This window comes from Pteropus medius, unplaced genomic scaffold, assembly GCF_902729225.1.
Source record: "Pteropus medius unplaced genomic scaffold, Ma_sr-lr_union100, whole genome shotgun sequence".
In the NCBI taxonomy this organism is placed as follows: domain Eukaryota; kingdom Metazoa; phylum Chordata; class Mammalia; order Chiroptera; family Pteropodidae; genus Pteropus; species Pteropus medius.
This window is the reverse complement of record NW_024351073.1, coordinates 9,402,790-9,420,808: the sequence shown is the minus strand read 5'-3', so window position 1 is coordinate 9,420,808 and position 18,019 is coordinate 9,402,790. Positions and strand designations below refer to the sequence as shown.

The 18,019-nt window shown below is 34.5% G+C and overlaps 1 long non-coding RNA gene and 1 pseudogene across 1 annotated transcript in view; both read left to right on the top strand.

The window, feature by feature from the left end:
• Positions 1-18,019, top strand: part of LOC120586234 (uncharacterized) — a 66,183-nt gene that overhangs the window by 2,100 nt on the left and 46,064 nt on the right. The window contains exons 2-3 of the long non-coding RNA XR_005648645.1: positions 1,592-1,778; positions 4,576-4,675. This is a non-coding gene — a long non-coding RNA (uncharacterized LOC120586234). The remainder of the gene's footprint in view (positions 1-1,591; positions 1,779-4,575; positions 4,676-18,019) is intronic.
• Positions 10,486-10,604, top strand: LOC120586381 (uncharacterized; annotated as a pseudogene).

The following is an 18,019-nucleotide window of genomic DNA, read 5'->3' as shown; positions in this document are numbered from 1 at the left end:
GATATGGTTGGTAAGTGAGGTGTGGCTTAGACTTCTAAAACTCCTTTTCATAAGTAGTGATATCTCTTTTCTTTTTCCTTTTTTGAAATCATCTTCATTTTTCTAGCCTGCAAAGTTGCTATATGATAAAGGTCCAGCAACCATACTGGACCAAGAAGACTTTTATATTTTGAAGCTGATTTATGAAGACAGCAGAGCATAGAAAGAACCATGAGTTCCTAACAAACCACTATATCAGCTCTAGAATGTTATCTTCAGAATATTTTTTTACACAATAGAGAAATAGACTTGTATTTTATCCCAACAGTGTTTCATGTATCTGATTCCAATCCTAAATATCATCCCTTCCCACTCCTCCATTTACTTCCTAGTTATCCTTGTTGCACATGCACACAGGCACACACATAAAAGAAAACACAATGGTAAGCTGGAGCCAATTCATATTAAGAGCAAACTGGATACATCTCACCCCAAGTTCATATTCAATGACATCACACTGGTAACTTGAATCGGCCATGGTCGGCATTTATACCAGAGAACTTAGTAAACATGATAAATCAGGTCCTTCATTTCTATTTTTTTGACCCTAGACCACAGTTGTTAAACCTAGCACACTGCTACAACACTGCATGTGCGCACATGTGCACATACTTACACATACACATCCCAGGCCCAATCTACAATAGACAGTCTATCATTCTTGGTTTCTACACTTTACTTTCTAATTTCTTTTTCTTCATTCTATTCCTCTTCCCACAGAAGACTGTGCATCTGTCCTCTGTCCAAGTTGCCATTACTGTCTAGTAAATATTAACTTATTTTTCAAGACCCTGTACAAGAATGATCACTTTATATTTCCACATTTAACCATTCATCTCAGAATTAAATTCACCTACCTTGTTCTCCTACTGCAATTTCTTAGTGCTACTACATTGTTCATTAAAGTTTTCTGCATTATTATCGTCCCACCCCCCTGCCAATAAGCTGAGATCTGGAGGGTAGAGGAAGTATATCACTCCTTTTCACAATATTCAAAGAGCCTAGTAAAAATCATTGTACTCAGCTGAAACTGAACAAAAGATTGCTAAACTTAATTGGCTTTATTACTATTTCGGAAGCATCTATCTATAACAAATATTTTCTTATTTTTTCTTAGAGATCTTTACTATACTGCTGGTGTTACAGGAAAATATTTCTTTATTATTACTATTATTATTTTACTTAAGTGCTTCAAATGAGTCAATTTTTGCAGTATAAATTTATAATATAAAAGGCCAAACACAAAACACGTTGGTCTCTAAACTCAGTTTCTCTGATTTTTGAAGTCATAGCTTTTCTCCTGTTCTAGTTCATTTTTATTCGTTTTCATAAATATGATTTAAGTTTACATATGTACTGTGTAATGATAAAATAAAAGGCGATAGTAAAATTGCTTTTTACATTACTTAGTTTCATATTGTATTTGTTAAGCAATTATTTAAAAACCTAAAAATAATTTCATTAAATATTAGATAACATTATACATTCTGTATTAATTTTGCAGTGTATTTTTGAGTATTTTTCATTTCTTTTTTTTTTTTCCTACTTCAAGTCATTTGTTTCCAGATAAAGAGAGAAAAAGAGAGATTATAAGAAATTGGCTCACATGATTAAGGAGACTGACAAATCCCAAGATCTGCAGCTGGCAAGTTGGAGACTGAAGCGTGCTGATGACCCAGGAGTGCTGATGACATAGTTCCAGTCCAAGGCCAAAGACCTGAGAACCAGAAGAGGAGAAGGTGCAATTCCAGACTGAAATCTAGCATTCTTAAGACCGAGCAAGAATCGATGTTTCACTTCGAGTCAGAAGGCAAGAAAAAAAAACGATGCACCAGTTCAAATGCAAACAGGGAGGAGGCATTCCCTGTTAGGTCACAGGAGAGTCTATCTTTATGGTCCAGTCAGGCCTTCTACTGATTGTATGAGGCCTACCCACATTATGGAGAGCAATCTGCTTTACTCAGTATATTGATATAAATATCAATCTGATTCAAAGACATCCTCACCAAAATATCCAGAATTATGTATAACTAAATGTCTGGGCACCCCATGGCTCAGTCAAGTTGACTCATAATATTAATCATCACATTATCATATGATATTCTCTATCTCTGGCCAATTCTTGTTAGACTCCTCTTTCTATGACTGTTCTTCAAAGGTTTTTCTTCCTTAGGGTTTTATACTAAACCCTTCTGGGTGATCTCATACACACACATAATAAAAAAGGTTTGAATAGTTAAGTCAAAACAAAATTTATTATATTACTTGCTCAACACAAATTTTTATAAATTATTGAACAAACATCAGGTACAAATGAACCATTATTTTATTGGAGAGATCTGATAACAGATGCAGCTCCCAAAATTGCCTTATTTCTCCCATATTTGAACCTGCTTAATTTCATATTTAAAATGTGTGGTACATTCTAGGCAATATATGAAGACAGAATGATTATGCAAAGGAGCCATTTCAGAACCATATTTCCATAAATCCATAAATCCACAATTTTTTTTTTGTTTTTTTACATTAAGTAACCCATGCAAGAATACACTGGTTAAACATTTTATAACTAAGGACTCTTAATTGGTTTTTTGATGGTGAATAAGATTAGCATCTTATCCAGAAAGGCTGATCTTTAGTATGCTCACAGAGATTATGTTGAGGTTATTCCTCTTCTGAGGACCCTGATAAATAAGAAATGAGTTAAAAGTCTGCACTTGACCTTAAAATAGGATTATTCTAGATTATCTGGGGGGGAAGGTCCAAGGTAATCACTTGAGTCCTTAAAAGAGGAACAGCCAGAAGAGTCAGTCAGAGAAATGTGGCAGTAGGCGTTGTTGAAGCTATTGGAAGGGTGTGAGAGATTCTACCCATCATTGCAGTAAGAACTGCCAGCTGAAAAGCATGAGAAGGAATGCAGAAAGCCTCTAGGAGCAAAGACTGACCTCTGGCTGATAGCCACTGAGGAAATGGGGACATCAGTCATACAACCACAAGGACCAGAATTGGGCCAACAACCTGAAAAAACTTAGAAACAGATTCTTCCTAACTCCTCCCAATAAGGGCCTAGACGGCTGGCATTTTCATTATAGCTTTGTGAAATGCAGAGCAGAAAAACTATACAGCCAGCCAGGGCTTCTGACCTGCAGAACTGTGAACTGATCAATCTGAGTTATTTTGAATCTCTAAATTCAAGGTAATTGTTCACGGCAGCAATAGAAACTAAGACGATGTCCGAAACTGAACTTATTTCTTATTGTTCCCTTCACCCAGTCTCAACTCCTCCTTCGTTTTGCTTTTCCAATCTCATTCACCCAGTTTCTAGAGAGGAACTCTAGAAACAAGCTCATTTTAATTTCGTTCATTGGATTCCTTTATCCACTGTGAAATCTCATCAGTAACAACATCCCCCGCTCCATTTTAATGAGAAAAACCCTAGTTTTATTCTGTGGCCTCCCCGTTTCTTCTTTGAGCTAACCCTCTCTCTGCTTTTAATCACTATGGCATAAAGGAATTCCCACTCCCCTCCTCACAAACTGGGGATCGCTTCTCCTGGGGCAAGAGCAGTAGGATGCTGCGAAACCACTACGTGGGGGGCAATGGGAACTTCTTAGCCCCGTACAGGCTGCCAGAGAGGCGACACTGCTAGGCTTTTTCCTGCTGCTTCTCCCACCCGCTACCCCTCACCCCCACTTCCACCTCCACCCCTGCCGCTCCCTTCCATTTCTTGCTCCTGATTCAGACCGTGTGTCCGCGCCAGCTGGGCTTTTCCCTGGATGCCCAGAGTCTGCGCACTGGTCTCCTCACCCCTTAGTGGGCGTCCTTGAGCCGCCCACCGGATTTCACTCAGCTGCTGAAGGCTACCTGAGGAGAGGGAGGTTGGGCAGGAGGCGGTCTCGAGGTTTGGGGGAAAGTGCATTGCTGTAGGAGGGTGAAGGGAGGGTTTGTGCGCGGGGCCCACTCACTGACATCTTTCCCACCTGCTAGTGGCGCGCACAAGCTCACGGATATCCTGATTTAAGGGCTACTCAGGGAAATGGGGTATAGAACCCATCCCACCAAACAACCAAAATTTACCCAAACCTTCCAATGAATCGTTGAATGCAGCTGTTGTGAAGACTGAAGTTCGCTCCACCCATTGCCTCCAGTTTGCTCTCTTAGAGCCTGCGTGGAGAGGGAGGGCAGTAACCCACAAGCAAAATGGTAGCGGCCTTTAGTCTCTGCGCGCTCCGCCTCTGTAAACCGCATGCCCGCCCTCCAGGCCCTGCTGCCCTCGCTGCCATTGTCCCAACAGGTCGTGAATTCACTCCTTTCACCTTCTTTTATCCACCGTGCTAGTCTAAATTAACAAGCTGCTCTTTTTTTATATATATCTAAAATATATTCTGTCTTAATTCACCATCTCTGTGTTTTCTGACACATTATTCTCTGCTCTGCAGTCAGAGTAGAAATTCTAAAATGTCCTACATCTTCATGGAGAGCCCTATAATACAGGCTTCCCTTGTTTTATTGAACTTCTCATATTGTGCTTCGCAGATATTGCGTTTTCAACATCTGAAGCGAGACCTTCCACTAGCAAAAACGTTAGGACTCACTGAAGGCTCAGATGATGGCAAACATTTTTTTCGGCGATAAGGTATCTTTTTAAATTAAACTGTGAACATTGTTTTAGACGATACTATTGTCACCGGTGGGGGTAATGTGAAATCCTGGTTGCTCCAGTGGTGTGGGGGGAGGAGGAGGGGGAGGTGGATAGCCGCCATTGTGTGTTGTTGTCCCTCTGTTCTGTGAGATTTAGAAAAAGTAAGATTTATTGAAAGTACATTTTAGAAGGAGATGGGCCATGCTCAGGAAGGCTGTAGGCCTCTGGAACTTAGGAGGTGAAGTGATAAAGATAGTACACCCCAAAGGGAGGAGTTGGTTTCCAGCCAGGAGAACTGTTACTGCAGACATGAGAAGATCTGTTTATATTTGGGTCATGATGGGAAGTCTAGATGATCAGTATGTGAGGTCATTTTGCCAGACAGTTGGCTGTTACATAACATTTTGCCTACTGCACATGTGCTTACCTAGAATTTAGTCTGTTATAATTAGATTCATGAACTTCTAGGCAGAGTCATGAGATTATAATGATATAATGAGGCTAAAGTTATGGGCAGTACTTTCTGCACATGCGTTTGTCGCTGATTTAGCCAGCAGCTTTTATGGCCTTTGTGCTCTAGGATTTGGGGTAATTTACAACCCTAAAAGGGTGGTATTTCTGGGAGGCCCTTAAGGAAGGTCCCTATTCCTTTGTTCTCCTGTTGCCCATGTCTGACTAGCTACCTAACACTATTGCACACTTACTAGACTATAGTATAGTGTAAAATAATTTTTATATGCATGGGGAAACCAAAAAATTTATGACTTTATTGCTCTATTTGCTTTATTGCAGAGATCTGCAATATCTCAGGTGTGCCTATATTCTAGTGACTGAAAGACAAATAACTCCTTAAAATGGCTTATAAGGCCTTTCATTCACAGCTTTGTAAGAAGTATCAGTAGAAATCCATGAAACTGACATAAGTCCCACATTCGAAAAAGAAAATTAGAATCAAAACCACATCCAACGATGGAGTAAGGACCACCAGCAAAGATTAAGAGACTGTAACATGGTGGTCTCCATCATATACATATTAAATTTATATACCTTCCCCCTACCAAACAAAACAGAAAAACAACAAAATGAACACCGCCACAATGAACATGCTTCTGAAAAACTACCAAGTAATGACATTCTTTGCTCTTGAAAGTCAACAAATTGAGGAAGGAATCACATCAATGAAATGCCTCTAAATGCCAACCAATCACTTACAATCTCACATTAGTAAGCATACCTGCATAATTAACTTCAACCTGCTTCTACCTCTGAAATCTGAAAGTTCATTAATCCTTGAAGTCCATACCTTCCAAACCCATGTAAGATAGTAGTTTGCTCTGCTCAAAAAGACTGTGCTTTACAGTATAGTTCTCTAAAACTCAGTAAGCAATGAATTCAGCTGTTTGAGGGTGGGGCTAATTTTAGATATCAATTGGTGATCTCTTCTTTTGACAGAGTGGAATGTGGGCATCAGTAAATAATTTGACTGTTAAGAGCAAGATTGAAAAATAAAAGACAAGCAACTATGACCTCCAGACTCTCTAGGATTAAGTTCTAGGTTATACGAAAAGGCAAGCAATCCAGCCAGCTACAGTGTCACCTGAGTGTGAAGAAAATATACAATGTGTGACTAAGGAGGGGTGTGGATATCAATTACATACTCAGCCTAAGCTATAGTAGCAAAGACTAGAACTTGTTTTACTAAATTTCTTTCAGTAAGTCTTCAAAGATATTGCAGCTACCACTTTCAGTGTACCTCATATGTAAGTTGGATTTCATGCAGGGACACAGCATGGTAGTGCAGGTGTAGATTGTATCTGACACCACTTTTGTACCACTGATGCTTTCAGTCTCTCCTATGCTTTTTCCATCTATCTATAACATCCGTTTTTGCATAGGTTACAATCAGCTTCATGTTGGTGCAATATGGCAATACCCTTCCTCAGAACCATGCAATCCGTAAGTGCAAGGGAGTTAATGATTTATGGGGTGAACTTCTGACCCACTTAAAATGAATGCCTATAAATAAGTCCTCCCATCTTTCCTCCCATGATGGATGGTTGTGGGGAATATTTAATACACATCTTCTCAAGTGGTGCCATGAGATAAGAGAGGTGGCCATTCGATGTTGTTTTTTTGTACTGTTTCTCTTTTCTTGGTTTGTTCTTTCTAGTTTCTCATAATTTGAGGGGTTATATTTCCCAATAAAGTGGTTTTAAAAGTTTGGAAGGCTTTTTTTTTGTTTTTTGTTTTTATGTTTCATGTTTTTCCTGTTCTGTAAAAGTAATTCTTGATCTTTATGATAGTTGGAGTCTACCTATACGGTGTCTCTTTTTAGTTTTCTCATTTGAAATACAAAAGTTAGTAAAATGAAGTAAAATAATAATGAAATAAAATAAATAGCCTATACTCATTCAGAGTCGAATGTATGGAATGAGTCAAAGGTAAGAGAAAAATGTAAATAGCAACAGATTCCTTAGTGCTTTGAAAGCTAAACTGAAGATATAATCTCATAAGTGGCTAGAGACTCATTGATAATTTTTGAGTTTAAAAGTCACATTTTGAAAGATGTTATTTAGAGAAATCAAACACTCATTTAGGAAGGAATGATGCAGAAAATAATTTGTGTATGGTTGCCAGAAGAGAGGCTATTTCAGTAATCCAGGTGTGAGATGATGAGCTCCAGAACTAAGGTAGAAGTTAGTAAGTAAATAAAATGACATATAATTAAATTAAATGACACATTTAGAGACATTTGGAGGGAAGGACTGACAAGATTTGATTGCTTATTAAAAATATGTAATGAAAAAATGTGTTAAAATTACTTTAAGAATATTAAACTGTGCACAAATGATTTGTTTTCTGAAACTCTTTTTTCTATTTTATAAAGCAGATGACCATATTTAAAGAAATGTCTGTGATGTAGTAGACACAATGTAAATTTAGGAGTCAATAAACTTATTTGAGAAGTTATATTAATCGAGAGTATATTTTAGGCCAGGCACTAGGCACTAGGCTTGACCTAGTGAATAATGAGTAACAGTGAATAAAACAAGCAAAAAAACACCTCATTAACTGGCATTTTTTTTAGTGTATGGGGTGGTGCAGACATCAGGATAAAAAATTAATTTTCATAATATTTAGAAAATTGTAAATGTGATGGAAAAAAGAGCTTGCAGAGGAGGATCACAAGAGCTGGGATGAAGAAAATTTTGAATGAAGTGATTAGGATAAACCTCACTGAGAAGGCATTGAAACCAAGCCTACAAGTGAGCCGGTGGGACATCTGGGAAAGGGCATTTAGAGCACAATGAACAGCTTATGGAAAGATTCTGAGGCAGACTTTTAGAAAGGGAACAAAAACCAGGTCAAAGAAGCTCCACTGGCAAAATTTAGATAATGTAAGTACTAGAATTTTTTTTTTTTTTTTTTTTGATTTACATCCATTAGTTTTGGAGCAGCACATCCTTGATTTCTGACACAAAATTGTTAGAGATTTAGTTTGTCTTTTTCATTCTCCAGACCTGAAATCACTGATTTCTTAAAGAAGCTTGCAAGTAGTTTACAAAAACATGACTGGATTCTAGTCACGCTCATTGTTAGAGCAGTCTCATGGCTTCTAGGCCTTATTGGAGGCCTTCTAGGAATGATATTGGAGGTCTATCTCCAAGTTCATATTACTTTTAATTTCAACCCTCCCACCATTAAAATTGAGTGTTTGTCTTACTTTACCCATATTGTTTTTTTATAGTTCCCTTTTCTCATATAGGGTATCTGAGTTTCCAACCATATCAAGATATTTTATTTCCTTTCATTATGTGTAAAAAATAGTATTGGAATTGCTTCACCAGTACTACTACTAATAACAACCTTTTAAGTTCAAGATTTCTTTTCTTATTTGCCCTTAAGTCTATATCCCATAAAGGAAGTACAAAGTTAATATTCATAGTTACCTGAAATTATTCTGTGTGTGGGTATATGTATGTATTCTCTGCATATTATCAATTTGATGTAGTTATTTTTTTCTATTTGCATTTAATTTTAGTTTTACCTCTCTTTTAGATATGATTCAAATTTAATTGTGTTAACTTTGAGAATAAGTAACAGTTCAAATATCAAAGTCTCACTCCATTCTCCATCCCGTCTCCCACTGCTGTTCTTTCCAGTAAGTGGTTTAATTAATTTTGTATTTATGATCTGCATTTCTTTTCTTTTTTCAAAAATAAGGTCACACATATATACTCATATGTCTGAATTTCTTCACTTCCTCTTAGCTAATATATATATGTACACATACATATATATAATATATAATCTATACCCATCTATCTATCTATCACCTATCTATCATCTATCTACCTACCTACCTACCTACCTATCTATCCATTGCTTTTTTCTAAGATATAATTTGTCTTGAAAACTACTTCACATCATAAAATCTTTCCATTTTATTTTAAAACTTCATAATCTATTGTTATATAGTTCTCAGCCAGTCTTCTGGGGAAAGTTTGTAGGTTGTTTCTGATATTTTATTATTGTAAACTGTGTTGCAATGGGTAACTTTGCATATGTTTGTATTGTTGGAGGGACAACTTTAAAGTTAATTTTTAAAAATACAATTATAAAGGTGTAAATGCAAATGTAGGATTTTTTTTTAAAGATGTCAATTACACAGATAAGAGTTATACAAGTTTACAAACTCACTAGCTATGCATAAGGGTGCCTGTTAATCCATAACTTGTAATAAAGTGTATTGTTAGTTTTTAAATTTTGTCATTATAAGATAGAAATGGTCAGTATAGTTTTAATTCTCTTATTACGTGTGTTGATTATTTTTTCAAAGTTTCAAGAGCTAATTTTAAATCTGTGTGTACATGTGTAAGTTATCTTATGTGTGTGCGTCTGTGTGTTCATGACTCGTGAATATTTTTCAATCAACTGTTTAGTTTTTTTTTCTCACTATTCAAGAAAATGTGGTATATATATTCAATGGAATGTTATTCAGTAAAAAAGGAAGGAAATTCTGCCATTTAGAACAACCTGAGGACATTATGCTAAGTGAAATAAACCAGACACAGAAAAGCAAATACAACATAATACCACTTGTATGTATACAACTTGATGCATTTAGAAAAAGAATCCATAAAATCATCACCATAATTTATGCTCTAACTATATCCTGTCACCTTCAAAAGTTTCCTCCTATCCTCGTTGTTATTATTTTTATGTGGGACATCAATACTTAATATAAGATCTACCTTCTTAGCACATTTTTAAGTATACAGTACAGTATTATTAACTATAGGCTCTATGCTGTATAGTGGATTTCTAGGACTTATTCACTTTGCAAACTGAAACTTTGTACCCTTCGATTAATACTTCCCAGTTTCCACCTGCCTCCAGCCCCCAACATTCACCCTTCTACTTTCTGCTTCTATTAAGTATGTGGATAAGGAATATATATTTGCTCCATAATGCAATAAAAATTCATAGTTGTTTATTGATTAATGTGCATTATTAAAATTATATTCTATAATAATAACCTGCCAGCAGAATGCAGAATAAAAAGAGAAAATGATGGACTGTGAATTGAGTAACTTCTGAAACATCTGGGGAAATACAGTCATGAGTTGAAATAGTAGCATGTAATTTTGTTTTCAAACACCTACAATTACTAACAACCAAATGGAAATAAATTGTCTCTGAAGTATAGGGGAATGTAGTATGTATTTAAAATTTTAATACAGAATCATAGTTTCCAATATATTCTAAATTATTAAGTAGTTTTGAATCAAGATGTAGTTGTAGTCTACAGCCATGCCACCCTGAACAAGCCCAATCTCGTCCGATCTCGGAAGCTAAGTAGGGTCAAGCCTGGTTAGTACTTGGATGGGAGACCACCTAGGAAGACCAGGCGCTGTAGGCATAAAAAATATAAACTAAGGGATTGTAAGCTGACAAGGTCCTTGCAATCTGTGAGGTCAACCAAGGGTTGCCTCACCAAAAAAATAAATTAATTAATTAATTAAAAAAAAAGATGTAGTTGTAAACTTTTAAAGGTTAAGCTAATATAAATAGAGCAGAACTGAATTTAACTTAGAGAAGAATTACTGATAAACAATGTGTCTGTTTAAAACCAGTGGCATGTTGTAAAAAGAAATCACCATATTTCTTTTACTTGGAATAAAAACAAATATTTTCCTCTTATAGGAGGATGCTGTGTTACTTAATAATTAATTTAGAATAAAGGTCATTTATCTTAGAGATCTAAGATATGTGTCTAACTCTGAATTTTCTGTAAACTACTCATTGTAAACTACTAATTTAACATATTCTCAGTAGATTAGTGAGGGGACTGACTTTTAGGCAACCTTAATTGTATTAGTCTGCTAGGACTGCCTTAACAAAAATATCATAGACTGGATACCTTAAACACTAAAAATAAACATTTATTTCCTCACAGTTATGGAGGCTGAAAGTCCAAGATCAAGGTCATAGCAGATTTGGTTTTTCTCTTCCTGGTGTACAGGTAGATAGTTAACTCTTCACTGTGGCTTTACATGAACATGGGAGAAATAGGTATCTCTAATGTTTCTTCCTTTTATTATAAGGACAAGAGTTGTATTGGATTAGAGCCTAACACTTATGACCTTATTTAACCTCATTTATCTCTTTAAAAGTCCCTGTCTCCAAATACAGACACATCAGGAATTAAAATTTCAACATATGAATTGTGGGGGGAAGCACATTTTAGTCCACATAAGTTAAAGACCTGGTAACTAGTCTTGTTGAAGAAGGTTTTAAAAATAGTTCCAATTTCTTTCCATTTTCCATTGATTAATGTGCATTATTAAAATTATATTCTATAATAATAACCTGCCAGCGGAATGCAGAATTAAAAGAATTTCCATTTTCTTTCTATAGAGTGGGAGTGGAAAAACAAATGAATGATAATTTTGTAAATAATTACCAGCTCTGCTACAGTACAATGCTAATCCAGAAAACTAAAAAATTTGTTATAGAAGTTTTCATTTTTACCACTTTTTAAAACTGTAGTATAAAAATGTTTGAGAGTTATACATCTTTTTATTACTAACATACTTATTTGTAAAGTAATTGACATTTTAAAAGAAGTTAGTTACTTTTACAAAAATCAATCATTATTTTTATATTTCATTTTTATTAATGGTGAAAATTTCAAGTAATCAGAATTTAATATAACAGGTCACCATATAGAAGTTTAAATAGATGATAACGTTTGGCCATTTGATCTTTAAATATATACATGATTATAAAGAAATATGATGTTACAGATATCGCTAAGATACTCCACTCATCTCCCCCACCTTCCTCCCTGGACAGAGTTAAAAACTAGGCTAAATTCGATGTACATTTTTGTCATACAAAGTGTTTTGTTTTCTTTCTACTGAATTTGAATCAATTCATACAAACATATGTGTTTGAAGTTATGTATTTGGCATAACATATGTAACATTTTTGTCCTGGATTTAATAATTCGATATTTTTCTATGATTTATTTGCACTGATATGTGAAAGTAATTCATCCATTTAACTGCTATTTAATATTTTAATGTCATTATTTATCCAATTCTCTAACAGAGGAAGGTGTTTGTTTCCACTTGTTTGCAATGTTTATTGTTTTTTCTGTTTTGGGGATTAATTCTGTTACAATTTTACTCGAATTTTTGGAACTGAGTACATACATGAGATTAGCCTATGATTTTCTTTTTCTTTTCCTGGAGAATTTTAATCTAGTTTTAGTATCAAGAACTACGCACTATGTATTCACATAATATAATTACGTATGGACTGCATAAATTGAAGACAGGAGTTTTGTTCTAATTTTCTATTCTCTGGATTGTTTTATAAAAGATAAGAATGATCTGTTGTTTTTTTAAAAACAATTGTTGAAAAATACTAGTAAAATGAAATGGGTCTGGTTTCATTTTTATTTTATTTTGTTGGTTTGCTGAAATTTGAGAGTTAAAGATCAATCCAGATTTTCAATTCTTGGTGTGTTATTTTTGATTGAGTTATCTTCTAGTAGTAGTACATTTTCTTTTTAAATTATCACAAAGTTGATCATATGTTCTTATATATTTTTCTATCTTAATCTCTTTATGGTTTTGCTCTTTTCCTGTTTTAGATATTAATATGACTTCTTTTTTTCTTTCTTTCCCTTATTACTCTTTCTAGAAGTGAATCTCTTTTGTGGGTCATATTAGAAAGCCAGATTTTCATTCTGTTGCTTATCTCTAATTATATGTATTTTTAATGTTAATTTTCTTGTATTTTTTCTTTGTTTACATTTTATTTCTGAACTTACTGAACTGATCACTTAACTAATTTTTTAAATTCTAGATAATTTTCTAACATACAGCATTAACAATATAAATTTTCCTCAAGTAAAATATTGGTTTAATTTGATAAGTTTTCCGTGAAGACTTTTACTGTTTTTAAATTTTTATGTACCTTCTAATTTCAATTATTAATTACTCATGAGACATTAACATCTCCCATAAATTCTTGTTCATTTTAAGAGAATATGGACAGTGGCCTGTGGGAAGAAGTAAAGATTTCCCAGAATAATTGGAAAATGTCTTGTCTTCTGAAAGATGGATTTTTAATGTACCTTTTTGCTGTATAAGTACACTTTAAATAAATCATTCATTTTGTATGTAGTCAATCCCCTAGATGATAGAGCCTTGTTATTTGGTAATTGAAATACTTATACCTTGATGAAATACAAAGCCACAGTCAAAAATGTTTGGGCTGCTGCTTTGTTTTAGAAATGGTTTGAAAATTCTTTTACAGCAAATATTTTGTGACTGAAAAATGATCAAAATAATCAGAAGCAATTTTGTTTTGGAATAACTTTTCAAAGAATCACGAATTAAAATTAATCTCTAGATACGTTAAGCCTCTCATTAGTTACTGTTTAGAACCAATAATTATTTTGTAGTTCTAAAATGGTTACATTTTTGGAAAGAAGAAATACATAGGATTTTAGGTATGGCATTTGGTAATAAGTTTACTACTGTAACTGACATTTTTGAGGTTAAAGTATGGGGGCACATAACCTTTGGAAAGCCTAGAAACTACACAGTTTTTATGCAATAATGACCTTGTTAGCTCTGAAACCTCCTCAGTTCCTGGTTTTCTTCTTACCATGTTTTTGGAGCTATCTTCCATCACCTTTTGATTTCCATCACCTCACCTTTTCAGACAAATCTTCCTGTAGTTTAGCTCTTTGTACACTATGTTCTCTGTTTTATTTTAAAACAATTTTCCCCAGTCAATTTACATGACTTACATAGTTCATTAAAGACAAATACAACTAATTTTTTTTTCTCAAAGCATGTTAGAAGTGTGTATATATCATGCATTCTGTAACCTAGTATGGTATGTTTCTTTTTTTTCCTTTTTGTTTCCATATAAAATTAATTCAGAATAGAATGAAAGGTGTAGGGCACTAGCTTGTCTACCCAATGATAATGCTTCAATGGCCCAGAGAAAATCTATCCCAGCTTATCTCGTGTAAGTAATGAAGCTCAAAGACATCCAAAAATAATTTTAATTTATTTGACTTGTGTTTAATTGGATGAGTGGATAATTTCTTTGCACATTTTCAAGAATGTGGCATTTGAAGAATGAATGACTAAATAATTTTAGAAAGTTTATAAATTATGCTGAAAATTTAATAGCTCATCTTATCTTGCATCAGTATTTATGATTCACTTTTTGTTTTTGAATACATTTTTAATTCAGGTAATATCCTTCTAGAAGAAAAGTCACATATGATAGTATGTTTATTTTATTACATTTCTATATTTATTTTATCTTGTACAGACAACTTTGAGCAACTTACAAATGAAAGAGTATTTAAATTTAATAATAAGCCTTGATCTCTGAGCAATGTAGTGGATCTTACATAAATATCCAGTAAACATGTAGATATGATCCCATACAGTGGTACTAGAATCATTCTGGAAAGCAGTCAAGTACTGAGACCCAGAAAACCTTGACAATTACACCTTTCTAAAAACAAGTAGAAATTTTAATGTAAAACTTCATTTTACATGTTAGTGCATTTCCATGCTCTTAAGCATAGAGCCCTAGTTAGGGGCCTCTTTTCACTGAATCTAAAGGGAATACTACAAGATTGTGATTGTTATTTAATATTTAGCATCTTATTTCATGTAGTAGCATTTTTAACTAATGGACTTAGAAAGAAATGACCCCCAAATACATTTTATTTCTATTTTCAACATAACATGAAAAATAAATACTTTATGTTTTAGAAATAGAATGACAGTAGAATATCTGATGACTCAAGGATGTGAAGAATTCTTAAGAAAAATACAATAAAATATAACTATAGCTGACAGTACCGTGATACTGATAAGTGTGAAAAGGTTTCAAGAAAATACAATCACAAAAGATATCATAAATAAAGGTTTAAAAAGCATATGAAGAAAATATATCCAGTGCATATACATGATTAACGAGACAATATTTGTTTTCTTTTTTTTTTTTTTCTATTTCTATGGGATATAGAAAGTTTTCACTATTCTTCCTAAGAGAAAAACAGTTAGAAGGGAGATAGGGCTCAACTCCGTGCACCACAAGGAAAAGCGGAAATTTATAATCAAGGATGGAAAATTACTAAGAGGAAACATCAGCAGTCAAGAGGGATTTTGGCTAAATCTACCTAAAAGACTTCTTGCTGAGGTCAGGCCATAGTGATGAAACATCACCTGCTGAGTGGTGGAGGTTGAAGAACTGGATTGGGGATAAAGGATTCTGGTTAAGTGACTGAGCAGGATTCTTGCAAAAACTGGGCAACGCAGAGAAAACACGAAAGTTCCTAAGTCAGGGTGTAGTTGAGAAGAGAGGAGGGGTGCCTGAGTGGAGTTTGGTCAAGGAGCTGGTCTTTGTCACTCCCCAAAACCCATTGACAACTTAACGTTTCTCTGTAGCCCTTATCATCTTCTAATACAGAATGATATGTATTTATTTTGTTATTGTCTGCTTTCCATGCCGAAATGCAAACTCCAGGAGAGCATGGATTATTATATCCAATCTGTTCTTTGCTATTAATCCATCAACTAAAACATTGTCTGCCCATAGTACGTGCTCAATAAACATGGCTGTTTTACTATCTATTGAATAGTTTCTGTTGGGTCTTTGAAATAAAATAATTCATGAAAATTATTTCTAATAAGATCTGGAACAAGTCTTCAGTAAATAATAGCAGTGATCATTTTTTTTTTGTCTTTTAAGAAGTTAGATCAATAATGGGTTAATATAATGCTCTAGAAAGTGAAAACTGACCACTTAGCTGACAATCCTGAATAAAAGGTGTTATTAGCATACTGCTTTGCCTCTTAGATACAATTGATTTCACTGCTGCTAGAAGTAGTAAATGGAAGAATGCACTGATTTTATTCCCATGGATGTTTCTCATCTCTTCCACTTAAAGCACCTGAAATGCTGCTGATAAGCAGGCATGAAATATGACAAATATTCTCTAATTTATTCCTGCTTTTCAAGTGCGCAGAAGACAGGCAAAAAATCAGAAAGCCAGAAACCTTGCCATGAGGTCAAAATAAGAATAAAAGGAGGCCCAACCTTGAAAAGAGAATTTTTAGTTGAAATATACATTTGTATGTGAACATAATAAGCATTATAGCTCTGAGGAACAAATTCATGGATTTCAGGTATTCTGGGAAGAACAATTGCAATGTATTAGTCAATGATTTGCCTAAATGTAATTTACAGACTTCTAAGTGCTTAGGAGATTTTAGTGAAAATGTAATGCCTTCTATGCCCTCACTGAAGTCCCTGTATCAGAAAGAGACAGATTCAATAATTCGTTTAGATGACTATTAAAACAGTGTTCAATATACAGGCTATGTTAGAAACATACAGATTGTGGACTTCAAATAGCCTTGAGGTCTATGAAGAGACCCCAGAATGTGCGATGGTTAAGTTGCTACTGTTGAAATAAGTAGATATTAACCCAGGTATAGAGGAGAAACAAGAAGAGAAAGCAGTATGTGGAGAGTCTGTGAGGTGAGACTTTATCTGAGCATTACAGGAAAGTGATGATCAGTCTAACTAAAGCACAGAATTTCAAGGGAAGAAAGATGAGTTATGAGGTTCAGAAAATAAATGTTCTGGTAACATAATCAAAAAAAGGTTATAATTCATCTTAAAGACAAACGAAGTCTTCTGAAGATAAATATGGCATCACTAGAAAAGTTGAAAGGGAAGAACATGTGAAATCACTTGAAGACTAGTGTGGGCATCCAGATCATGGTAGCCTGCAGAGAGTTGGTGGCAGTGAAGATGCAGAGAGGTGGATAAATTCCAGCTTCATGAGAAGTAAATAGATATGCAAGATGTTCAAGGAGGAGGGATCAAGGTGAGTACATTATTTCTGGCTTGAAAAACTGGGTGGATGTAGTTTGCCATTTACTAATATAGAAACAATGGAGAAAGAGTAAGAGTGGAAAGAAAGGTAAATGATGGGTTCACTTTTAGGGAGAAATTCAGAATAAGTACAGGCAAAACTCAGAAGAGAAATTCTGAACTAAAGATACATATTTGTCATTAGCAGCATTTATATGATATTTATTTTCAACCCCAACTGGTTGTAGTACAGATAGTTCTGACATTGAATACCCAGCATTAGCATCAAACTCCACAACTCTAAGGGCTGATTCCTGGAAAGAATTAATTTAAAATTACATTTATTAAAGATTTCAAAAAATAAAAATTAAAATAATTATTATACCCTCAGTTGATGATAGAGCAAACCCATTATATGAATACTCTTATTTTTCAGTTGATCTCTTAAACTTGAATGTGTGTGTATGCATATATATTTTTTTCATTACCTTCATTGTACCCATATTTTCTTCTTTTTAGTACAAGACTCTATTTTCTTTGTTTCTGTTTTACTTGTATTTTTCGCACCAAATACAATTTTAACTTGTAGAAGCAGCTCAATCATCTGCACTTGAAAAAGTATTCTCAAATCTGTAATTCCAAGTCAGTAGCCAATTCCATTAGGCCTTTTGCATTCCTCCATTCCTTGTGAACAGGAGCAATAACAACTTTTTTTTGGAGAAGCCTGAATCCGGCTTCCTAGCCTCAGCATTCTTGTAACAATCTACTCAATGCGCTCATGTCATCTGCCCCTTTTCACATCTTCCTGTTGAAATTGGGGTTTGGGAACTGACTGGCATGAGAAAATACTGCTACAGTTGCTACTGCTATTGCCATAAATAATAAGTCCTTTGTCTCTGACCGAGG